General features: G+C 46.9%; 1 protein-coding gene and 1 long non-coding RNA gene across 6 annotated transcripts in view; one reads left to right on the top strand and one right to left on the bottom strand.

Moving 5' to 3' along the window:
• Window positions 1–25,846, top strand: part of LOC144149558 (cysteine-rich motor neuron 1 protein-like) — a 241,271-nt gene that overhangs the window by 93,193 nt on the left and 122,232 nt on the right. The gene's annotated exons all lie outside the window — the stretch shown is intronic.
• On the bottom strand, window positions 1,400–24,673 carry LOC144149343 (uncharacterized). Of its 2 annotated transcripts, XR_013318277.1 has the most exons (5): window positions 24,475–24,673; window positions 18,287–18,416; window positions 18,129–18,215; window positions 15,646–15,753; window positions 1,400–1,720 (listed from the first exon to the last, which is right to left on the bottom strand). It is a non-coding gene; the product is annotated as an uncharacterized LOC144149343 (long non-coding RNA). The 2 variants fall into 2 exon arrangements; XR_013318278.1 differs by lacking the exon at window positions 15,646–15,753.

The following is a 25,846-nucleotide window of genomic DNA, read 5'->3' as shown; positions in this document are numbered from 1 at the left end:
GAAGGATATAAGGCGCTATCGGTGCATCGAAATCCGTGTTGGTTGCGTGGCTCAATCGGTAGTGCGCCCGGCACTTGCCGTTCCGCCCGCGCCGTCATGGGTTCGAATCCGGGCGCCGGAAACTGTTGTTTCTTTTATAGTGTAGTGGCCTGGCTGCGGACTAGGCCGAACGCCGCGTGACATTGTGAGTTACTAAAATGCTATGCATTTAAAACGTTTATTTGAGCTTTAGGGGAGAGGGAAGGGGAAGTGGTCAGCCTCCCATGTCCAGGAGGCCGCGAGCCCGCGCCGATTCCAGAGCTCGTTTCACCAGGCAGAGCTGCTGCTCCGGTGACGAGCTGGTCAGAGCGGACTCCCACTGCTCAAGGGTGGGGGAGTGAAGGGGGGTTGGGTGCTGCGGGCAGGAGAAGACTAGGTGGAAGGTGGTAAGAGGAAGGTCACACGCTTGGCAGTTATGGGGGAATAGGGATGGGGAGATGTGTGAGAGAATCGTGTGATTGTAGAAAGTTTCCGTCTGAAGGCGGCGATAGACATAGGCTTCATGTGGGGTAAGGGATGGGTGGGGAGGAGGGTACCTTCTTCTGTTGTTTGTGTAGTGGGAAAGGATGGAGCTATAGGTAGAGTCCAGCGGTGTTAAGGTGGTGCTTGCAGAATCTGGACGTCCTGTGGTATCTAGCCTTGCAGAGGGGAGTGCCCGGTTGTGGAGAGCGCGGGCTGCGGCATGGGCCGCTTCATTCCCAGCAAGACCCGAGTGGCCAGGGGTCCAAACTATTTCCCACAGCAGAGGCACTCGCCGTCGCTGAGCTGCTACAATGGAATAGCCTACAATGCCTGTTATAGGCGGGCCCGCATTTCAGATGGCGTGGTCGTTAGGAACGCTAAGGTGGCACAATGTTCGTTGGCACCCTGTATATCAGGTAGCAGTGTGACGATTGAGAAATGGGAAAATTTGCACGGGAGACCTTTAACTTGATTTTGCAATGAGATGAGGAAGTTCGGGGGCACTAACTGACTCGGGCAGTGCAGCACAAGCATGGTTGCTGGTCTGCGGGAGAGGCGTTTGTCCTGCAGTGAACGGGTGGGTCATATTAAGGTTTTGTGTGCGCGTCTCGATCATAAAAACATGTGATAAGCCGGTATTATCGACAGGGCACTACTAACATTCATATTAACCGGATTTCTTGGTAGATACTAACCCGAACTATGATCTGCGGGCCCCTGTGTGCATGATATATTTTATGAATTTACGGTTTTTTACGAGTAATTAAACACCTTAATGCGAAGTGGTTCAAGTATTCGCTACTGTATCAGCGTTGTTTATCATATATTACATATTGATTCAGGGGTTGTCCATATGCCCAAGGCTGCGCTTGAAAACTGGCGGAAATAAAGGACATGTTTCGCATAATAAAAGGTACATGCTTAGTTAAGTCAACGCGTCACAGTAATCCAAGCACTGCAAGCTCTGCCAAACCGACCTTTGCAATTTATTACAAACTTCTATATTCTTCTAATGAACCAGCTGTGGTATCAGTTGTAACTTCAGTAGCATCGGTTGTCTTCGAAGAGTCATTCCGGCAGTTTGTTTCAAATATTGAGTGAGTTCGGCTAGGTCGGCACGAGGTACTAAAAGCCGATATACAGTCGTCTAATTCGTCTATTCTCGGGTCTCTGTGACTTCTCACCCTTATTTCGCAATCAACATACTGGTAATATTTATCTGAAAAAGGGAAAATAAGTAACTTAGTTAAATTAATCGCTTGGAGTGAAGGTATGAGTTTCTGAAAACGTAATTACCGTATAATTCATTGCTGACGGAATTGAAAATTACATCAATCAATGTATAACATCGCTTTATCGGAGTTTGTTCAGGCATGCCCTACCTTTTTTACATTTACGCAGAGAATGGAAGTGCGTGGCATCCAGTACACATAGAACAGTTGAACGAGTAAAGATGAACATTCCTAACAGCGTAACTAACGTATACTTCGCCATGATGTAGCAAAAAATTCAATATGTATCATATAGCCTTACGGGAGCTCATCCAGACATGTGCTATCATGATCACACTTATTGAAAACAGGAAAGCACGTGGTATGAAGTAGAAATACCATCCTAACGGCCGGGCGGGTACCCAGTGTGCACGCATCCTACGAAAGTCGGCGCGGCAACGCTTGTGGCATGCATTACGACGCAGAGGCTCTTGCTCATGGACTGCTGCACCCGCTCTCTGATATATTTTTTGTGTTAACTGGATATACCAATAGTGGCGGTGACATAACAGTTTGCAGCAAAAAGATTCTTCCAGAACGGCGCCATTAACACGAAAAATGTTCACAGTGGTTGGACTCATGTTTATTTATTCATGATGGTGGATAATTATTTCAAAGATCCCCGCAGCATAGCAACATTGACGGGACTGATGATATCATCGCTTTCACCTGTAACAAAATTCTACGGCCTGGATAGAGAAAGCCAAGCATGGGCTATTCTTCGAAATTGTCTGGTAGGATATCCTCAGAATTTAAAAAAACTACGGGGTTCGCAATCACCATGGTCAGGCCGCTTCTTCAGACTACTTGGTGTCAGGGTGAAGCTCCTTCTCACATCCCCTTCCTTCATGCCTCATTACCCATCCACGCCCTACAAAGGCCAGGCGTTCTGATTGTGGTTCATCAAGCATTTTTTACAGGTGTTCTCTAGAGTCACTGCACAAGATTTTGTCGTCCATAAACCTCCCATGGCTAAAGTATTCCCAGTTTATCCCTAGTCTCGCTTCTCCCAGTCAGCTTCCTAAGTAGCCGCCCGAGACATGATGTAAACAATTTTCGCGAGATGGCATTCTTCTGCCTTACTCTTGTTTTGATAGGGAAGATATTGTCTCCTTGTGAAGGATTATTCTGCCAGTAAATCCATTATATATGTCTTCAAGTTTATTAATGTGGGTCTCCACTATTCTCTGGTCCTTTAATGCTTCCAGTACTGCAAGAGTGTCTACTGGTTCAAACGCTTTTTTGGGGTCTAGAAATGGTAAGAAAATGGGTTGGTTAAATTGCGCTGTTTTTTATTGGTTGTGGGCATGGATGTGATCTGTTGTGGAGTGCCCGTGTACCCGTTTCCAAACACAGCCTGTTCTCCCAGTTGGAAGTTTAGGCTATCGCTTGTGTGGTTAACTATCACCTTGGTTAATTATATGTATATCACTTAGAATAAGAGGATAGGTCTCTAATTGTTAAGCTCTGATGTATCCATTCTTGTTATTCATTATTATATTGGTGTTTTAAAGGTTATGGGAACATTTACAACGGCAACGTAGACAAAATACAAGTTTGTTGAATTCGAAAGTTTTCGTGTTTTATAGTGCCCCCACCGCTTGTCCGGTAGCATATGATGCCGTATTTACTAAGAAATTAATCAATTTGGGTTAAAGTTTCAATTCTCCCGCCAAATCGTGTGTTTTCGTGACGTCTGCCATGGAGTCATAAGTGCGCGTGTTCAAACGAACTTCCACTGCGTCATTCGGCTCTGCACCTCTGCTTGCAGTAAGTCCTCCCAGGAGGCGCTACCATAATCAGGCACGGACCGTTGTCCGCCATTGCTTTGTTTTTGACCGTATTTGCACCTGGCTTGTTTTTGGTACTGTAGAAAGCAATAGCTTTGTGAAACATGGGGTATCCTCGACAAACAGGGTTCGTAAGACAATGTCGCTTACGCAAATCGGCCAGTGTCGTGCAAAACAACTCCAAAGTGTCGGGCTGCTGGGCAGCTAAATCGAGCATAGTACGCCCAGTACCAGCAGCAGTTCCCATCGGTACTCTGTGCTTACGTGTATTTTCGTAATTTTCATTGTTAACGCACCATTCTTACTGCTTTAAAATGAATATGCATTTTCGCAAGCTTATCAGCCCTGCCGAATTGCCGGTTGCTTTTGCCGGCCTCTGACAATCCCAAAGCTAGGCATATGACATCATAGGTTCTGTTCCGGGAAATCAGCTAGTGGGTCGCTCGGCCGTTCTCTTTTTTCCTAATTATATAGCTTAGTTGAGCGAAGTGTGTGTTAAAAGTGGTGTCAGTATGATTCTAACGTGGCAATCTCTGGAATGAACCAAAGTTATGTTTTGTCTGCATGGCCCCTTTAAAGTCCTTACGCATCTGGAAATAGTTTAGCAAGCTTTTTTAGTGCGTAGGTTCCTACCTCTTTCAATAGATTCGCGGTTACGGCGTCGTCACCTGCAGTTTTTCCTGTTTTAATACCCTGAGGTGCATTTTCCACCTCCTCTTTAGTATTATTATTAGTGCAACCATGCAAAATAAGTGCTTATGCTCAGTGAAAACCCGTGGCCCAACGTAGCTAGCCTACAGTTTATTGCGGAATTCTTGCGATGTTATTATAATTTCCCCCGCGCTGTGTATCATGTTACCCTGTTCGTCTGCTAGTCGGTATTCCATCTTTGCAACTAGGCAGCCTCTTAGTGGCATTAAGCTTCCTCGTTTTTTCAGTGTTTCCTCAATAATTGCCTTGTGATAGGGATGAATGTCATTAGCCTTTCTTTCGTAAGTCAATTTTGACAGCTCCACCAATTCAATTTGATCGACCATCTCTACAATTTCATGTTCCTCCGTTAAACAATGAGCTCCTTCATTTTCTGACTTATTATTCCTGCTTATTTGCTACGTTCTAGACTAAAGCTATTGTAGATTCCGTGATTACGGTTGTTGTCAGGTAGATTATCTACGCTGTCGCCGTCGTGATGATGATGTTTGGAGTTTAATGGCGCAAGGCCGACTAAGGGCAAAGAGCGCCAAACAAAAGTGATTACATAAAAGTGACATGGAAGTAAAAGAACACTTTAGTAAAAATAAACAAAGTAAAACACAACGTAATGAAGATGACTGGTGTAAAGGGCCAGGTTGTCAACATGCATGATAAGAAATGAGACGTAAAAATTTTACGTCGGTGAGAAACTCGAAAACGCGTTGGATTGAAAACAGGGCTTCGTCTCCTAAGAAGTGTGACGGGTGTGGTGGAATATGTCGTGTGTGTAGTTGAGGGAAGTGTTTGCGTCGTGTAGTGTCGAGTGCCTTACATTGTATGAGGATGTGCATCACGGATAGGGCCTCTCCGCACCTACTGCACAGAGGTCTTGGAGACCCAGTGAGAAGGTGCGAGTGTGTTGCATGAGTATGCCCTATCCGTAATTTGGCCAAGGCGACTTCAGTGTATCTATTGCGTGTGTCGGTGGTGTATGGTCCCAAGTGTGGTTTTATTACGTGTAACTTGTGGTCTGTCTGTTCACTCCAGTGTGTTTGCCATGTTTTGCGAAGTTGTTGTCTGATGTGTGGTTTCACGTCGGTGTAGGGTAATGTGGTTATGTCTACTGTATTCGTGAGTGTAGCAGCAGCAGCCATTCGGTCCGCTGCTTCATTCCCGGCTATACCACTGTGGCCAGGGACCCAGCAAACGACTAGTTCGAATTTGTGGACAAACACCGACATAATATCCTTGATGATCAGATTGACAACGTGGTTTTTCGAAGGCACTGTTGACGACAGTGCCCGCACAACACTGAGGGAATCTGTATAGATAATGGATTGTGGGATGTGGCTTTGAAGTATATGATTGACAACAAGAAGTACACCGTAAGCCTCTGCCGTAAAGATACTAGTATGACTATTCAGAGTTCTAGTGACACTAAGGCCGGGCCCATGCGCCGCGCAGGACACAGAGGTGGAAGTCTTAGAGGCATCCGTATAAAATTCAGAATAATGATACTTCTCCTGCAAATACAAGAAGTGCTGCTGAATTGCACATGTGGGAGCTCGGTTTTTATCTACATGTGTGAAGGATGTGTCGCATGATACAGGGCGGAGATGCCATGGTGCTATAAAATCTGTTTGAGAACTTTGTATGGTGTCTAAAAAGGAGACAGAAAGCTCTGACGCTTCCTCTCTAACTCTGTAAGAGAAGGGCGCAGAGAACGATGGTCGGTTTAGGAGTAGTGCAGTCTGAGACGTATCATAAAAAGCCGATTTAAAAGGATGGTGTGGCATAGATGTAATTTTAAAAGCAAAAAGAAGATCTGTGTATGCTCGCTGACGTTGTAGGTTCCACTTATTACACTCCACATAGAGGCTTTCGACCGGGCTAGTCCGGAAGGCGCCACATGCCAACCGGAGCCCCAGATGAAGCACTGGGTCCAGCATTTTGAGGGATGTCTTACTTGCTGACCCATAAACAACGCTTCCATAGTCTAATCGTGAACCTATCAGGCTGGTAAAAACACGTAAAAGAAGTTGTTTGTCAGCACCAAAAGAGATGTGCGACAGAACCCTCAGGACATTCATTGTTTTTAAGCATTTATGTTTTAGTTGTTTTATGTGTGGGATGAATGTGAGCTTTTCGTCAAAGATTATACCTAAAAACTTGTGTTCCTTTTTGACAGGAATAGAGGCACCGTGGAGTCGAATGTCTGGATCCGGCCGCATGCCAGGCCTCTAAGAAAACAGAACACAAGTGCACTTTCCTGGATTAAATTTAAAACCGTTGCGATCTGCCCAGACGGCTAGCTTGTTCACACCAAGCTGCACTTGGCGCTCGCAGATAGACAAGTTACACGATTTGAAGGACACTTGAATATCGTCTACATAGATTGAACAGGAGATCGATGGTGGCAGTGCCTTATGAAGAGAATTCATTTTTACAATAAACAAAGTGCAAGTCAAAACACCACCCTGCGGCACGCCGTTTTCCTGCACATGAACCCTAGAGAGTGCAGCTCCAACTCGCACGCGAAACGTTCTTTCAGACAGGTAACTAACAAGCGTATTCATCATGTTACCCGACATGCCAAAGGACTTCAAATCGCTGAGGATGCCGTACCGCCAAGCAGTGTCGTACGCCTTTTCAAGATCAAAGAATACTGTCATACAATACTGCTTATGCAGGAAAGCATCTTTAATATATGACTCTAACGCAACGAGTTGATCGTTCGTAGATCGCCCCACCCTAAAGCCCGCCTGGCAGCTCTCGAGAAGACCGTTGTACTCTAAGAAGTACACGAGTCTCCTGTTTATCATCTTCTCGAGGAGCTTGCACAGGCAGCTTGTGAGGGCGATGGGCCGGTAGCTAGCGGGAGAGGAAGGGTCCTTTCCTTCCTTCAGGAAAGCCACTACTATGGCCTCCCTCCAAGAGCGAGGAATGTGCCCCGAAAGCCATATGTTGTTGTATAGATGTAGGAGTGTTTCAAGAGTGTCTGGGTGTAGGTGTTGTATCATGGTGTATGTGATTTTGTCTGCACCTGGAGCTGAAGGCTTACATGTGCTCAGAGCAACCTTCAGCTCATGAATTGAAAAAGGAGAATTGTAAGAAGTGTGCGACTTGTTGTTATCACGCAGGGACTTCTTTGCTACAGATGTTCTGTGTTTTCGTGAAAGTGTTTGTGTAGTGTGCTGAACTGGACACGTGTTCGAAGTGTTGTGCAAGTGTGTTAGCCTGGTCTTCCAGTGTGTCCCCTGTTGTACTAACCAGGGGCAGGCTGTGTGTCTGTTGTCCTTTTAGTTTTCGTATTCGTGTCCAGACTTTATGTGTGTCAGTGTATGAGTTGATGGAAGTGAGGAAGGTGCGCCAACTCTCCCTTTTCGCCTCACGACGCACTCGCTTTCCAAAAGCCTTTGCCCGTTTAAAAGAAATGAGGTTATCTGACGTGGGGTACCGGCGAAGGACACCCCACGCCTTGTTCTGGGCCTCTCGCGCACGCCTGCAGTCCTCGTTCCACCAGGGCCTCCTTGGGCTGCGGGACCCACTGGAGGCCTGGGGAATGGACTTTTCGGCGGCGTCGAGGATGTGCGCCGTGACGAGTTGGGCGGCTTCCTCCACGTGTAGGTGTTTTATGGTTGTGTGGTGTAGTTTAGATGTTTCTGTGAATGTACTCCAGTTTGCTTTGGATTCATTAAACCTGTTATGGGAAGATGGACTGCTCGGGCCTATACCTATATACGTTAATGAAGTGGGGAAATGGTCACTACCATATGGGTCCGTGCCCACACCCCACTCAAGACATGGAAAGAGAACTGCGGAACCAATAGCCAAGTCAAGATGAGAGTATGTATTGTGTCCTAAGTTATGATATGTAGGCTGTTTTTTGTTGAAAAGGCATGCTTCGGAGGATGTAAGAAACTTCTCCAACAGGCGACCTCGGGCATCCGTTCTGGAGGAGCCCCAAAGAGAGTTGTGCGCGTTAAGGTCGCCTGTTAGTATGTATGGTTCGGGCAGCTGGTCAACCAGTGCCTCGAAATCAGAGTTCAGAAGTGCAAAATCAGGAGGAATGTAAATGGAGCATACCGTTATCAACCTATTAAATATTATCGTACGGATTGCTACAGCCTCGAGGACAGTGTTCAGAGTGACAGGGTGGCAGGCTAAGGATTTCCGGGCAATTATGGCCACACCGCCAGAAGAGTGTGTGCAGCCATCCCTGTCCTTTCTGAAGACCATGTAACTATTCAAGAAATTTGTGTGCTTGGAATTCAAATGTGTTTCCTGAACACACATTACACTTGGCTGATTAGCATGCAGTAGTTCGTATACATCGTCAAGATTTTTAAGAAGACCTCTACAGTTCCATTGAATTATGTTTTCTCTTCCCATTATTTAGTGTGAGAGCTACTGGAGTGTGTGTGTTTGTTTATGTGTCGTCTTTCGGGGCTGTGACTCTCGCCTTTTTTGGCTTGTCGGGAGGCTTTGGCGTCGGGACGCGTTCCTTGCGCTGCGTTGCAGGCAGGAACGGCCCGACATCCATGTCGTCGTCGGATGTCCGAGGGGTGCCCGACGGACCGGGCCCCCCGGACTTGGCCCCCCCTCGGGAGCCCTTCGTTTGAGCCGCCACCGCCGAGGGCGTCCGGGGCGCCAGAGGTGGCACGGGCGGTGCGGTGGCGGTGGAAACCGGTGCGGGGCCCGTCGTGTCCATCACCTCGGTACCCTCCAACGCACTGGAGGACGGGGAGACAGAGGCGGGAGCGGCACCGGTCCCGACGGAAGAGGTTGCCACCACAACCGCTGCTGCCTCAGCAAGCGGCGTGGTGGCGGGTTGGGCGGCCAGGGGCAACCCAGAGGGGGGCGGTGGAGGGACCAGGTCAGATTCGCTGAACTGGGTCCCTGTGGAAACCAGACGCCGCTCCGCCCCCCGGCGAGCTGCGTCGGCGTACCTCCCCAGAGGGAAAGAGGCGAACCTCTTCCGCGCCTCTGGGAAGGTGATGTTCTCAGTTACCTTCACATTAATGATCGCCTTCTCCTGCTTAAACTTCTCGCACGTTCGAGAGTAGGCGGCATGGGGTCCCTGGCAGTTGACGCAGGTGAGGGTTGACGATGGACAATTATCAGAAGGATGATCATGCTGAGCGCACTTTGCGCAGGTCAGACGACCACGGCAGGAGTTGGTTCCGTGCCCGAACCGCTGGCACTTAAAGCAGCGGCGCGGGTTTGGAATGTAAGGACGAATGGAGCATCGGATGAACCCTGCGTTGATATGGTCAGGAAGTGAGGAGCAGTTGAAGGTCAGGATAATATGTTTCGTGGGGATTATCTTATTATCTCTACGCATCGTGATGCGGCGCACGGCTGTGACACCCTGATCCTTTAGACCTTCAAGAATGTCGGCATCTGTCTCGTTAAGAAGATCTGCCTCAGAGATCACACCCTGCGAGCTATTCAGGCTGCGGTGGGGTGTGACCCTGATGTCCAGATCGACCATTTTCGTCTGACCAAGAAGTGTGGTTGCCTGCTGCTGGTTTTTTACTTCAACAAGGACTTCACCTGTGCGTTGTTTTTTGGCATTGTAGGTTTTCCCAATTATTCCATCAAGGTATTTTGTAATCAAAAATACTGATTGTGAAGCAAGAGGGCGGGCTGAGTCAAGAGATTCGATAACAAGGAAACGAGAGTATTTGTCTGGCTTTGGGAAGCTACTGCTTGAAAGTGGAGGGAAAGATACTTCGGTGCGGCCCCTTTTCAGGGACCGATCACGTTTGGAGGGGGGTTTTGAATTTTCCATACAGCATAGAAAAAAGCAGGGGACGGGGGTACTTTCTTCTCAAACCTTACCCTGATAGCCTGAGAGGTCCCGGAGCTCCCTGCCTGGTAAACAGACAGGGAGCCCATCCGCCGGAGCTTGACCTGGGCTCCGACGGCCACCGTTTGAGGCTTCTACCCTTCACCTTTAAACACATCACCACGGTAGGTTACAGTTTATGTTGGGGGCTCGGGGTCCGCGGTGTCGCCAACACCGTCACCATGAATACTCAAGGTGCCCCGTGCGGGGCTGTCGCCGTCGTTTCCGGTTAAAAGCGCAGATTTGTTCTGAAGGGTTATTTTGAACTCCTCTGTCCTGGCTCTGACTGGCTCCACGCTGCGTTTCTTGCTGTTCGCAAGTTTCGTTGTTTTACTTTCGCGTTATTTTGAACATAACTATCGTATGATGTCTGCTCCAACACACTTGCTTAGCATCGCCTTATAATGTTTGGCATTCATAAATTACACAGGAACGTGTTATTTAAGTATACACGCCTGTTGGTAGGAGTTTTGTACACAGGGCGTGGAAGTATGCTATATTAACTGACCATTCGAGGTTGTTACGCAAAAAAAGGCCAACAAAAGAAGCGGCCCGGGCGTGACCCTATCAATGGCTACTACCGCCAGCGAATAGATGGTAGCGGCAGTACTCAGTGACATGGCCACGACTGGAAATGCGCAAAATATAACTTGCTGTGATCGTAACTTTTGCGTCCACGAAATGTTTGACAAAGCAAAAGCTACCGATCAACATGGTGCAACATGTTCTAGGAATCAATCAGACCCATAAATATAAACCCCGCTTAGAACTGAAGAAATAAGATGCATGCACAGCGTCAATGGCACAGGCGGTGAGAGTTGCGGCCATGAAAAATTGCTGATGGACAGACAGAATTATACCATTACGATTATGGGCCTGTTTCGGTTTGCGGGTAACCTTATCGGTGATTGCAAGTGACGCTTTGAATCCCGTTTAGGGACCACTCAGGGAAAAAATTTAGAATAAAATTTAAAGCAGCTCCACTCATCCTGAAAGCTGTGAAGTGCGGAGCAGTGGTTAGCCAAAGTGGCTCTCGCGCCATCCCCAGACTAGTTTCAGTATCAGACTGGCGTTTGCCGCAGCCCCTGAAATAGCCTTGAAAGGACACTGGATTGAGTTTCCAACAATTTGATTAATTACTGCATTCATTCATACCTAACTTTCTTATTTTTATATTATTGTGTACTTATTTGCGGCCTAGTGGTAATGGAGCAGTGCAAAGATCACCCCTACACTTTGCATATGATTAACATGTGCCTGTGCGGCGCCACGGGATTGACATCAGCTTCGTAACAGGAGGAACCCAGGTTTGATCCCAACCGAGGAAGCGGTGATCCTTTCGAAGCCTCTGTGTTGTTGCGTGACGCCGCGTTACTACAGTGGCCAGATGCCGTGACCCCGGAGCAGCTATGACGACAACGACGGGCCCCTTCAGTGCTCCGCACTTAAAAAAACAGAAGCACCACTATCATATAGAGCCTGGGGAATCTCTTTCTGTGATTTCTCATAGTCTGAAAAACATTTCTTTAAGCCTCTTACGGCTGTGGTGCTCCGGTCATATCTCGCTCCAATCTCGCGAAGTCTATTGTTCGTCTGATGCCACCAAGACTTATGGGCTAGACCATGCACCATAATATTTGACATATAACCTGAAAATTGCCCTGTAGACTAAGGCTATTGCACATAATTTAGCGGCCTGGTGCAGTATCGCGGTATTTTATTGATAAGGTAGAAAAAGTATTGCTTGCTAATACTTTAAGGGAAACCCGGGAGGGAGGGTCATTTTTTATGCAGGCAAAAAACATAAACGCCCTGAGATTTCGTTGCACGTGAAAGGTCCACAAGTGGTCGTAATTAGTCCGTAACCCTTTACTACGCCGGGCCTCATATCCCAGGTAAAGCTTTGGCCGCAAAACACCCAGAATTCGAACTTTGTTTATAAAAAAAAAAAAAAAAAACGCGCGCCATCCCCAACCAGGCTGCCATCAGCGCCGCCAGTAAAGTGCTACGCACAAGCTATCCCTAACGTGCCCACTGCTATATTGGAACGAGAAGAGCAAAGGACGTTAAGCCACAAGCATCGGTTCGCGGTAATCTGCAAGCATTGGGTACAGAGTCGAACTGAGGCAAAGCGAACATCAGCTCACTTTCAAGCTTCGCCTGCGAGCATAGGCGGAGAGTTTTCATTTTCTCCGGGGGGGGCTCGGCCCCCGGACTTGCAGCACATAATGATGATGATGAAATGTACCCATCATTATCACGTACACATACATACATACATACACGCATACGTACAGTCATGGACAATTCAAATACGAACCGCGGAGCGCATGGCCGAAGATAACGGTGCCGTCACCTGGCAGCGGCCTTGGAAAATGCTCGGACATGCGCAGTTGAGATCTCGGGAGCGAGGCTGAGTGTCCCACTGCGATGTGTTGCCCCCTGCTCGCTCGCATGCTTGCCTTCTTGCCATGCCGCACGAGCGCTGAAAGAATTGTTAGCGGCGCGGCGCAAGTTCGTATCTGCTGTCACTGTGTGCTCGGCTCACATGGGCGCCTGCTTACCGTGTGTGATGGCGTCACATTGCCGACATACCTTTGCATGCGGGGTTCAGTAACTGGAGCAAGTAACGATGGACATTTGGGTGATTCCCAAACCAGGCTCAGTGCTGCCCCCTCCACAGATTTCTAAACGTACTGAGGGGCTTGCCAAAAAAAAAAAAAAAAAAAAAAAAAAAAAACCAGAAAAGCAGGCCGCCAAAATTGTTGCGCAAGGGCAACTTGCCTATAGAATGGTCAGACCTGCCTCTCTTTCTAATTTTTGTTAATACTAGAATTCTGCCATTAATTTTCTCAGATCAAATAATACTTGCAGTTCTGAATTCTGGGGGTATATCTATTGTTTGCTACTAGCACCAACTACGCGACTCCGCGAAATGACTCAGCCATGACTCCGTTAAACAAAGGCGCATTCTTCACGGCCAGTTCAATGTTCTATTCCCGAGCCACTGCACCGCAAACGCAAAACAATGCAGCGCCATCAGAAGTTAGGCGGCATGCCTTTATTTTGGCTTCATATCTGTGCGATTGTTTTCTTCAAGACAGCATGATGAGCTCAACAGCATGCCTTACGAGAGCGTGCACGCGTTTCCCACGCAAGCACTAGCCGCAGCTGCAAGCAAATACGCGCCGCATTGCTCTCAACGCGACCAACACCTTCAGCTGCAGCAGCGCTGGTACTTTCAGTGCTTGCAGCGCTCTTGCGGCGTGGCGACAAGGCAAGCATGCGAGCGAGGAGAGGGCGACATATCGCAGTGGGACACGCAGCCTCGCACCCGACATCTCAACTGCGCATGTCCGTGCGTTTTCCACGGCCGCTGCCAGTGACGGCACCGGTATCTTCGGCCATGCGCTCCGCGGTTCGTATTTGAATTGCCCATGACGGGAGATACGTCATACGTACATACATACATACATACATACATACATACATACATGCATACATACATACATACATACACACAGACATACATACATTCATACATACATACTTCTAGTGCGCTTCTAGTGCGCTGCGCGTGTCCTCCTATGGTTGGTATTCGAAGGAAGAAACATAAAGTATGAAAGTGAGCCGTCCACATCTGAACCAATTTAATGGTGCAGTAAGCCTTTAGCCCCAATAAAATGTTAAGTGAAAACGTAGAGGCAACTCTAAAGAAATGTTAACTGGTATTATGGCCATCGTAATGACACTTGGGGGAGTAGGGGGGCGTAAAAATCAGCAATGCCGGGGGGGGGGGGGGCTCTGACCCCCCCCGGGAAACACTGGAGGCGGCTCGGGCCCCCGAGCCCCACCGTAGTCTCCGCCTATGCCTGCGAGGATTGGGTTCTGAGACCAATTTACCTATTACCCCCTTTAAAAGCAAGGCCTTGCGGCACCTCTTTAGAAAAATAAATACTTTTCTACTGCTGGCAAGCGCACTCGTAAATTCACGCGCATACATTTATGCCGTAGGTGAAAATGTCCAGTGGTGTACGGAAAAAAGCTAATAGTTTAAAGGAGAAATAAGCACCACTATAGATGACATTCACTGAAAAGTTAAGCTGTCAATTTATTCGCTTGGCAACACTGGAAACGGCCGAAGAAATGGGAGAAGCGCCACGGAGATGGCGTGGCTTGTGCCACTGCGCCCACCCGCCACACACACAAAACAAACAAACAAACAAAAAACACCGGCGTGCGTCGCCTGCTCCGTTTCAACCCGATTTTCAACGGTGGTTTCAACAGAGATGTTATTATTCGCACTCTCGTTCGAGTCGAGACATTACTTTGTGTTCGGTGGGGTAGAGTTTGGAACTTCCAACACACGTCATGTACTTAGCACGGACAAGTACCGCCATACCGCGGAGGGCGGCTTAACCGGTGACGTCGCACTTACACGGTTGCCTGCATGCGTGCGTCGTCAGTGCATGCAGGCTATAAAAACCATTGGGACATATACAGCATAACTGCGAAATAGAAGGATAATAGATCATTGAATCATTATTTGAAACAATAAAATTCATGGGCGATTCAGCTTTGTGGAGGTGGATGATTGGCAAAGCTTGAGTCCGGATTGCACGCGGGCTCCACATTGCGACAAGAAAAGCGAAGCGAAATTCAAAATGGGAGACGAAAATTTCCTTTGACGATAGGGCCACTGGCCAGAACCGCCAGAGTAAATATGGCAGGCAAGCACTTGGAACGGTGATAAAGAGAGGTAGGTTCGGGCTAGTCTTGGCCCACGCCAGCCAATGCCTTGACAGGTCGCACTGCAAGCAACCTTTCAGAAACGAGGAACCTCTGTTATATCTACCTGAGACTGTACTGATCTAGAGAATGGTGCTAATTTACTCAAAATACATATATGCGATGAAACGCAGAAGCTTGATGCCTACATGATTTCTTGGTATTGCAAATGGAGCCTATTATTACCTAATCCCGTCAAAATGCCTATCTGAAGGATGAGAAGTGGCGGCTTGACGTCCACATCAATGTTCTGAAATGCACGCACACCGTGGCGTTCGTTTTCCAACGCCTTGCGCATCAAAGACACCATGGCGTATTGTTCGGAGACACAAAAAAATAAATAAAACACTAACCATGCTAGCTTCGCTTTAAAAGAAACGTTAACTGATGACCGGTGGATAATAGGCCTTAGCCACTAGCTGTCGTGAAAGGAACTGTCAGAAGGCGGAGGCTAGCCTTTGTTGCACATTCGCCAATATATTATTCCAGTTATTAACTTGCTTATTTGTCCTCTTTATAACTTACGACTTTATAACTTGCAATAAAAGAAAATTAAGAGGTGTTGGGCACCCGCCCGGCAACTGCACTCATTTTGTAACGTCATACGCACCAAGTTCCGAGCTAAACGTGCAAACAAGTAAGGGTTGGGAGCCCAGAAAACCACGTTTGATGCGACATTTTCCCGCAGAACATAAATTAACAAGGAAATATTGAAGGAAGTACAGAAATATAAATGTAAACAAATGCTTACGGTAGTGATATCGTTGAGCAACCGGTGTATAGTTCAAAGTCGCAACTACACCACAGGTATTGTTCTCACTAGCGTACACGAGCTGTTCCGTATACGAGTCGTCATTTTCTGTAGAAACGTGTTTAATTAGGCGCTTGAAGAGATTCACCAGTTGCAAAACCTCGCTAAATGTTGATTGCTTTGAAACTATGGCCTTCAGGACCAATAAAAATATCGACATGCGCACCAATGAGCAAATTTGCATTCACAATAAACATTAAAAATATGTAACAGTGTAAACAAACAAAAAAAAAACACTGACTGGCCTGGCGCATACATTTTGTGCCGCGCTTAACGCATTAGTTTGTAAGAAAATATAGTGAAATAATTTGCGGTTGCCCATTTGTGTGCTTGTAATGTTAAAGCAATACGAAAAGCTTTCTATGAAGCGCTTAATATTCCTACCAAGTGTTTTGTTGGAATTATGACGAAACCGTAGGCGGTAAAACAGCGCCGAGAAATAAACAGCACAAATGTTAATTAGCGCGTCATGTCTGCATCGCCATAAAACAGCGCGATAGGCTGCTGAAATTTTTTGGCCGGCGGTATTTTTTAACGCACAATCGTACCGAAACGACGATCTCCAGAAGTACCGCTTAGATACCAGGAAATAGTTTTAGCCTGCAGCATGGTACTCTTAACCGAGTTTTTAATGTCGAACAGGTTTCACGAACCAAATTTAGTTATACCAGCATTTCTTCTATTATCTCAGTTTTCTCTCGGTTAGTTTGTACTGTAGATAATTTTTTCTATTTGTGCTGTGTACTTATAATAAACTTATTCACAATCTGTGCCTGCACCTTGGTCATCGCCAGAAGAGGAGATGAAGGAGAGGAGTTGCAGAAGGGGGGTGGGTGGGAGAGGGAGTGTGGATTGAATATGGTGCTGTATGCCAACGGCTCCTCTAATGTAGTAGAGAAGAGAGTCGAGGATCATGCATATTATTGGATCCCCGATTCTTTTCTGGCTGAAGTGATGCATAGGGAACCCACATGGGCGACTCCGTGTCAGGCATGTAGGCTCCCTAGGGATGCACACGTTGAACACCCTTTACAGGCAGGGTCGAATGAAGTCACATCGGCAATTACTCGACTCGGCCCTCTTCTGGTCACCCCCCCTCTCCCCCCCACCCCCCAATATGCTCTCCTTGTTTTCATCCTCCTCGCAATAAAACCCCTACCACTCCTCCATCCTCATCTCTCACGATGGCCACGCCATCCCCCATATCACCCATTACTGGCCAACAGCGGCATTGCAGCTGCTTCTGGTCTCACACCATCACAAAACTCCGTAACGGCACCTCCAAACCATCCATCTCAGCCCAGGTGTCACTAACAAACAGCACGGCATGGCTAAAACAGCAAGTTCATTTGGCGCAAAGCTTCCTCGTCAGTTAACTCAACTAATGACACAGGCTCGAACGTCTTCCTCCTTTTCCTCCTGCTCTTTTGCTGTTTCCCCTTGGTCGATGATGCTGATGCCAACTTTAACTTTAGCCTTTTTAATGCGGCGATGCCTTGAACAGTGTGCTTGCCTCTTTTTTTCCTTATATAGATTTCTGGCATCCCATCACAACTATACTCCCGCTATTTTGTAACCTTTCTCAGGGCACATTTTTCATATGGCAATATCTACACTTTGCTAGGGTTGGTTCACCCTAAAGCTATCATCCAATAAATCATTTTTTTTTCATTTTGCTAATACAAGCATGTATAGATTGCCTCCTCTTCTTCTTGCCATCCAACTGCTATTCGTTACGCTTCCGCGCTTATTAATTCAGTTTTTTTTCCTGCTCCGGAAGTACCTTGCTTGCACATTTGACTGCCGCTGTTCCTCAATATTTGGCATGCTTGTGACTCTTCTCATTCGTCCTGATGAAAACGTTACTGAGGAATACTCATCGGCAATTGTGAATAAATAAGTGCATCCAGGTTTCAGTTGCGGCACACTTGTTTCATGTTAACAACAAAAATCTAGTAAGAGACTTTGGAATGCGTCACTGAGTTTTTGCACTCCATGAACAAGACGAAGATTTCCGGCTGCAACGAGAATGATGGGTTCGTGGTAAACTGCCGCGGTTGGCGCATAGTAAAATACCCCCGGATCACGTTATTGCAGTCTAAATGCATTCAGTGCGCACAGGGTTTAGAAGAATAGCCGTGGGACTACATAAGCACATAGAATGATAATAATTAACAAAGTGCTCGCAGCTATGGGCATTTAAATGGTATTGTTTTGCTAGCATACGTGGGATGCTTGTAAGCACATCTTGAGTTTTCCTCTTGACCGCGCAATAATAATGACAAATGTGTACTTTACGAAATATTTCGCGCAACAAACAGTGCAATAATGAAATTTTGAAAATTACTCAAGTGTTTCTTTATCTGTAAGCAAAACCCTTTTTTTTTCATTGCGTAGAGGATAAGGAAAACATGAGAGCGTACCTCCATTTGTTATTTGCATATATGTTACTTCATGCCAGAAGTCAATGTCGTAAAATACCCCTTTCAGATGCTTCGATTCATTTTTTCCTGGAAGAACATTTAATTACAAACATCGGTAATATGATCTCGTACCAACAATATTACACAAAATGCCTCACCTGTTGTGTTCTTGTACTCTCTTGTGAACAGAACTTCTCGGTATGTCTCATGATGTGGTGTATCCACCTTGCATTGAATGCCGCCCTTCGTTGCCTTGGTCGTCCAAATTTTATCGGTGGTATTATAAAACTGGTAGGACAAATAAAAGTTTGAGGATCCCCAATTATAGTATACGCCGAAGAAATTGCAGTGTTTAAAGGGCCCAAACCATCACTGATAGTTATTTAAAGACATCGAAATACTGTAAACGGAACTACGTGCACAGGTACTTTCAAGCCACAGAACCCTAAACTACTCAAATCACTAAACATTCTTAGAATACGCTGCTAAATTTAGCCCGAGGGTATCTATAATTGGAGCGTGGTCGACATTACAATCTCTGCTGCTCTTGACGATACCTTGCCTTCAAACATAACATCCCTACTCCTTCAGTAAGGTAATTCCTTCAAACGAAAGTCTGCAATAGCCTGCTCAACGGCCGTGGAGAGGCTAGAAATTTCAAGGTACCTCTGGTTTCCAAACACAAAACGGAAGACCCTCTGGCTCCACTGCTCTAGAGCTGCTCAACAATGCGTCGATCTTGTCGGCCAAATATATCTTGCGAGTCATTGTTTTGGGCAGTCCTGCTCCAAGTTGGAACCGTGACCGGCGTTCTGATTCTAGGGCTTGAATGCACCAAATCCGTTTATAATCTGGAAAGACACCGCTCACTGGGTATTTAAACGCATGAAAGAAGCCACTGTCACTGCGACACTCCTTTCTCCCCCGATGCGATGTCCCAGCATCGGTGGTGGCTGACGCCTCCGACAGGGCGGTCGGAACGGTCTTGCTGCATTTCGTTACTGGTGCTTGTCAACCCATCGCCTTATGTAATACGCTTGCGCCTCCTCAATGCAGATACAGCACATTTAAATACGACCTGCTCGCCATATATTTGGCCATCAAGCACTTTCGCCATTTTCGCGACGCACGGCGTTTTCATATCTTCACGGACCACGAACCGCTGACACACAAGTTAGCCTCCAGCAGCACCGTTTATGCTCCCAGTGAAATCACGCAGCTAGCCTTCATTTCAAAATATACGAGCTAGATACGTCACATAAGTGGCAAATCCAACGCTGTTGCCGACGCGCTTTCTCGCGCAGCAATCCATGGAAAGGACCACAGCCAACCTGTAATAAACTTCACGGCAATGGCCACCGCTCAGCGAACTAACGACGAACTGCAGCTGCTTCGCTTCAAGACGTCCTGCTTCATGACTGCGACGTGCTCCACACCTCCTTTGTGAACGCCGACCGGCCGACTCCATGCCCATGTGCCTCTCCCATACCGGCGGGCCTTCTTTGATGCCGGCCATTCTCGGGCCCATCTTGGCATTCGCGCCACGCAGCGACTGGTCAGTTCTAGTTGTGTTTGGATATTCGGACGTCGGAGGATGAAATTCACAAATATATATATATATATATATATATATATATATATATATATATATATATATATATATATATAGCGATGAATAAGTTCCGGGATTCGGTTTCAAAAATACACGAGAGGGTAGACACACGTATGAAAACGATGATCGTTTTCATACGTGTGTCTACCCTCTCGTGTATATATATATATATATATATATATATATATATATATATATTTCGACTCAAAAAATTCTTCATCTCTTTCTATGACCCACCACAACCTCCCCTTTGCTTTCCGAGGTGTTCTTGACTGCCAACCCTTCTTTTCTGTCTTGTTTCACGGAGCCCCTCATTTCCCATTTTCTGATTCGCTACATGCTTAGCGAGGGCCTCTGTTCTGGCAGTCTTGGTGCCAAAGGGAGCTTAAGAGGGTTCAACGCTGGTCGACCACTCTCGACATGTCGTAGACACTCGAGTCACGGCCCGGGGGTTAAAAAGAAGGTCCCCTTCACCCCGAGTAGTCCGAGTGGCGCTGGCTACCACCCCCAAGTGCATGAAACAAAAATACCTTAACATAAATACCCAAGAAAGTGCTGGGGAAACAGCCCCGCCGGTAGCGTAGTGGTTATCGCACCAGACCGGTATTCTGGAGGTCGTGTGTTCGGATTCCACCCGGCGGGCATTTTTTCACCACTTTCTTTTCGACTCAAAAAATTCTTCATCTCTTTCTATGACCCACCACAACCTCCCCTTTGCTTTCCGAGGTGTTCTTGACTGCCAACCCTTATTTTCTGTCTTATTTCACGGAGCCCCTCATTTCCCATTTCTGATTCGCTACATGCTTAGCGAAGGCCTCTGTTCTGGCAGTCTTGGTGCCAAAGGGAGCTTAAGAGGGTTCAACGCTGGTCGACCACTCTCGACATGTCGTAGACACTCGAGTCACGGCCCGTGGGTTAAAAAGAAGGTCCCCTGCACCCCGAGTAGTCCGAGTGGCGCTGGCTACCACCCCCAAGTGCAGGAAACAAAAATACCTTAACATAAATACCCAAGAAAGTGCTGGGGAAACAGCCCCGCCGGTAGCGTAGTGGCTATCGCACCAGACCGGTATTCTGGAGGTCGCGGGTTGGGATCCCGCCCGGCGGGCATTTTTTCACCACTTTCTTTTCGACTCAAAAAATTCTTCATCTCTTTCTATGACCCACCACAACCTCTCCTTTGCTTTCCGAGGTGTTCTTGACTGCCAACCCTTATTTTCTGTCTTATATATATATATATATATATATATATATATATATATATATATATATATATATATATATATATATATATATATATATATATACAAGAGAAGAAAAACTTCGAACAAGGTAAAAGCACGATTGTGGCCTACGTTTCAGCAAAGAGAACTTGCTTTCCTCAGGCCATGAGGAAAGCAAGTTCTCTTTGCTGAAACGTAGGCCACAATCGTGCTTTTACCTTGTTCGAAGTTTTTCTTCTCTTGTGTTCTCTACCATCTTCAAAGTTCTACTACTCCCTATATATATATATATATATATATATATATATATATATATATATATATATATATATATATATATATATATATATATATATATATATATATATATATATATATATATATATATATATATATAGAATAACAGCTGGCAGTCAAGAACACCTCGGAAAGCAAAGGGGGGAATGCGGTAGGTCATAGAAAGAGATGAAGAATGTTTTGAGTCAGAAAGAAAGTGGTGAAAAAAATGCCCGCCGGGTGGGATCCGAAATTTCAGCCTCCGACGTCTGTATCGTTTTTCTACGCCACAAATTGTTGCAGGCAGCCCGTACCAATCGTATATAACATTCGCATCGTGGGCCCCATGATTACAAAAAATGTCACAGGCTTCATTCAACCTTTACTATAGACACTGAATAACCTCATGCCATCCAAGGCATCATAGACCGAGGACTTCGCGTAGAAGAAACCGATGCAATGTGCATCATTCACGGCCTCCTCATCAGGTATGCAATATCAGGTTGGCGACTGACTGACTGTGGGGTGTAAGGCGCCGAAGCTACATATGGGTTGTGGGGCGCTCCTTAGTAGACGTTCCGGATTAATTTTTAGCACCTGGGGATCTTTGCCTTCGCCGAAATATCTACATACGGGCGCGTTCACTTTGCCTGCATCAGAATATCAACCACCGCGACCGGGATCGAAACGTCATCCTTCTTCTCAGCAGCCGAACGCCTTAGCCACTGAGCCACCGCGGCGCGTACCCCATATCTGGCTTCCAAGACAATGGGAAAAGGAAAATTTAACACAGCACTGCGGCAGACGTAAAAAAATCTTCGATAGTCTTAACTACTAAGATAGCCACAAAGAAAATACTGCAATTGTGTGTCCACAGCACGAAGGACAAAATTAATGAAGCACACAACACGTCACGTTCAAATGATTACGTTGCCGCAGGACAAAGATGAAACCTACAATGCGATGGGATGAAGCGAGCTATATACATTATTTAAGCAACGGCCTTGACAGAGCTCGTGCAAGGCCGCGCCAGGCCCTTCGTCGTCGTTGTCGTCATTGATTTGGATTCAAGGTGCTGTGAGGCATTGCCCACCTTAGAACCGCAACATCACCCCCTGGGTTGGAAAAGACCGTCCCGGTCTAGGCCGAGGCAACGTGAAGATTGCGATGCGGATGACCAATGCGATTGCAAAGTACAGTGAAGATGTGCCTGCCGCAAAAGATGACGATGATGTCCTTGATGATGCCTGCCCCCACAACAGCTATGTCTTGAAGGTAGAAGCGGACTGCCTGAGGAACTCGAACCACGTCATACGAGAGGGCTGGGGACGCGGCATCTCCTGTTCGTCTGCTCTCCACTTGTAACTGATGATCTTATAACTGATGATGATCACGGGCGGGGGACGCGGGGCGAGGGACGTGATCGAATGCTTGTCGCAGTGTGCCGGGGCTGCCCGACACGGCCCAGATTCCTTCAAAGATTTCTCCAGACCAAGATGCGATGTGAAGGCCAGGGTGGGGATGACCCCGCACATTCCGCAAAAATGTTACGTGGCGTAGGACAAACATGAGACGAACAATGGGATGGGGTGAAGCGATCTATTTACATTATTTACATAGCAGCCTTGCCAGAGCTCGCGCAAGGTCGCGCCAGGCACTTAGTCGTCGTTGTCGTCATTGATGTTGGTTCAAGGCGCTGTGGGCATGGCCCACCTTAGACCCGCAACAATGTTAACGGGCAGATCCTCAAATCGGAAGTAACGGTACCCCACGTTACTACAACAAGAGCTCTTGGACTGCTTACCGCTGCCCCACTGTACAACGTATACGCATCGCTCTCATGGGCATCGGCAGGACTTTGTCTTTACGGGGGCAAACCCTTTCCACCGAAGTGCAAGGGGGAGGGGAAGGGGTAAAATACAAGCAAATGTTCTGTTTTGTGGGTAATAATTAAGTTTCAAAGTGTTCGTTAAAGCTCATATATCACCGAACAAACCATTGCTTTACAAAACGCCACCATTTTAGTAAACAAAATGATCGAGGGCACAGGTTTTTGAAACAATTTTCTTGGACTGATCAGATAAGATGTAACATTAAATGATGTCGTGGGGTAAAATTGCCAAAAATTGGTAATATTTCTGTGAAAACCCGTTAATTTAAACCAATTAAACGCTTATGAATCGTCCTTAAATATAAGCAACGGGTGTCTACAGGCATCCGCTTTACAAAGTGATTATATCTGTGAACACTATTTGACCCTCCCTTTAAACGTTTTTGAAGATGCTGCAGAGCATAATGAGTAGAGACCGGAGCTTTAGGCACAAAAAATCAACATTTTAGGCCCCCTCTAATGGGGATTTAACAGGGCGAAGCTACATAGGTTATTAGGTGCGGTGTAGTGGCGGGCTCCGGATTAATTTTGACTATCTGGGAAATATTTAACATGCGCCTAAATATCGGACACACGGACGTTTTTGCTTTTCGCCGCGATCAGAAAAGCGGCTGCCGCGGCTGGCAGTCAATACCGCATCAAATTGAGGGCCTCAGTTGAATACGAGCCAAATGTAAACAGGGCATTGAAGCTGCTCATGCCGTAGCCCGCGTGCACATACATCGGGAGAGACAAATACTGCCCCATTCCCCCGAGAAGGAACCTGTATTCAATACGCCGACATCCTGGCCAATTACTGACCGAAAAAAAGAAACTCGCAGCCCTCCTCCACAGTGCCTACAAGACATGAAGCCACCACAATCCGGAAATCAAGTTCGCAGCTCACTTCGCTCTAGTTCCCGGTACAGTTCACGATACAGTTCACTCTAACCCTCACCACTTTGAACGAGAAAACGATGGCTCTCTTGCGTAGCGCGGACCCTCCGGCTCAGCAAGACCTGGTGTAGGGCGCCAAGGAACACAGCCGAAGCCAGGACAACCCGAGAAAAGGTATTCCTCTATCGGGCAAGTGCCCCAACACTAACATCTAACGCTCATCCAATCTAATAGAAGTTTGTTCTATCAATTACATTATCATAGCCCTTCTAAGAGGAAAAGTACTTCGAGGCTCATGGCCTATAAGAATTCTGTGTCGATGTAGACAAGATAGACAAGTTGAAGAGATACTTTAAAGCCTTCGGGTTTAAGGTGGTTGCAAACAATTAAAATTCGTAAGTTCGGTTCCGCTGAGTTCAAACTGTTGCCATTTCAGAGGAAAGACAACTGTAGGAAATGTCATGTACACACCTGCCTTAAGTCAACGGACAAAAAATACTTGCGTTTTCCAGCTCCGTTTACATTACACAGGGCCTCTCGCAGTACAAGCAACGCAATCAGAATATATATTACTGCCATAGAAATATCAGCGACAGTGCTTGAGGCCTGTGGCTTATGTATCGAACATTTGGTGGCTCGCTTGTTGGGGGTTAGTTCATGAAATGAAAAGAAAAAAATCTCTGAACACTTATACCGCGAATAGCAATACCAGCGGCGCGACGCCTGCCAATTAGAGGCTGTTGGCCTTTCCGAAAGATGGTGGGTTTGTTATTGTGAGCGTTCGGAAAGGGCACTTCGTGACCAATAAGGCTCATCCGTTTGAACATTTTGGAATTTTCAGCGTAGTTGCATTGGGAAACAGAATTGGCGAAAGACGCACGCTATTACTTTGCATGAAGCCCTATGCCAAGAAATGAGAATGCTGGTGACTAATAAAGGTACGCTTTTAGATGCAGAGCATCTGATTCACTCGCCTTGTCCCTCCGGCGCCGTCGTCGTTGTCGTCGTCGTCGTCGTTGTCGTCGGCGTTGTCCACCCCTCCCCCATTTTCCTCGCCGCGCCAGCTGCGCTCTCCGCCGCTCACCTCCTCTCCTCTCCGATAGCGAACACTCTCTTGCGAGGGGCATTGGATTGGATTGGATTGGCTTGGCTTGGCCTGGATTGGCTTGGATTGGGTTGGATTTGGATTGGATTGGATTAAAGTGGATTGTGTTGGATTGTGTTGCGTCATAGCCGCTGCAGACGCGCTGGGGCCGGCGCATGTGCAGTACTCTCTCTTCCGCGGTTTCCTCTCCTTCGGGCGCGCTGCGCATATAACCGGTGTGCCGTTCTCCGGCGAAGCAACATCCACGCTTGGCTCAAACATCTAGAGTCCACCGCCAATGTCGCCATCGACTAGGACCGGCTTACGCAGTCCCCTCAACGTTATGCGCGCTATAAAACGCGGTCCCTTTGCGCTCCGCCTATGCGTCGCATCTACACAGGGGTTCCCGCGAGGGGAGGTGGGAGTTTTTTTACTATTCAGGAAACCACACTTACTAAATTCCACTCACTCTTCATTTCGAGAAAGAATTGGCCAATATTTTCAACTCATGTGCTCGGGGTTCACCCTGCGTTCCTTATGTGAAAAGATGACGTGCTGCCACACGGCAATAAGCTTCTCCTCCGGAATTTTGTTTTTGTTCTGTTTAGTTCGCTGCCCTAAACAGGCTTAATTAGAGCGAAAGCTTCAGTTTCGCAAATGTGGTTAAGTTCAGAATACGAACTTTACCAACCCTGTTTCAATTGTGATTCCATGCAAGTAATTGAATTTGGTTTCTAATACCCTATAAAGAGTCTGATC

Source organism: Haemaphysalis longicornis, unplaced genomic scaffold (genome assembly GCF_048455015.1).
Source record: "Haemaphysalis longicornis isolate Haplotype H1 unplaced genomic scaffold, Haemaphysalis longicornis Haplotype H1 scaffold_8, whole genome shotgun sequence".
In the NCBI taxonomy this organism is placed as follows: Eukaryota; Metazoa; Arthropoda; class Arachnida; order Ixodida; family Ixodidae; genus Haemaphysalis; species Haemaphysalis longicornis.
Note: the sequence above shows the minus strand (reverse complement) of the source record. Positions and strands in the feature narration are given on the sequence as shown.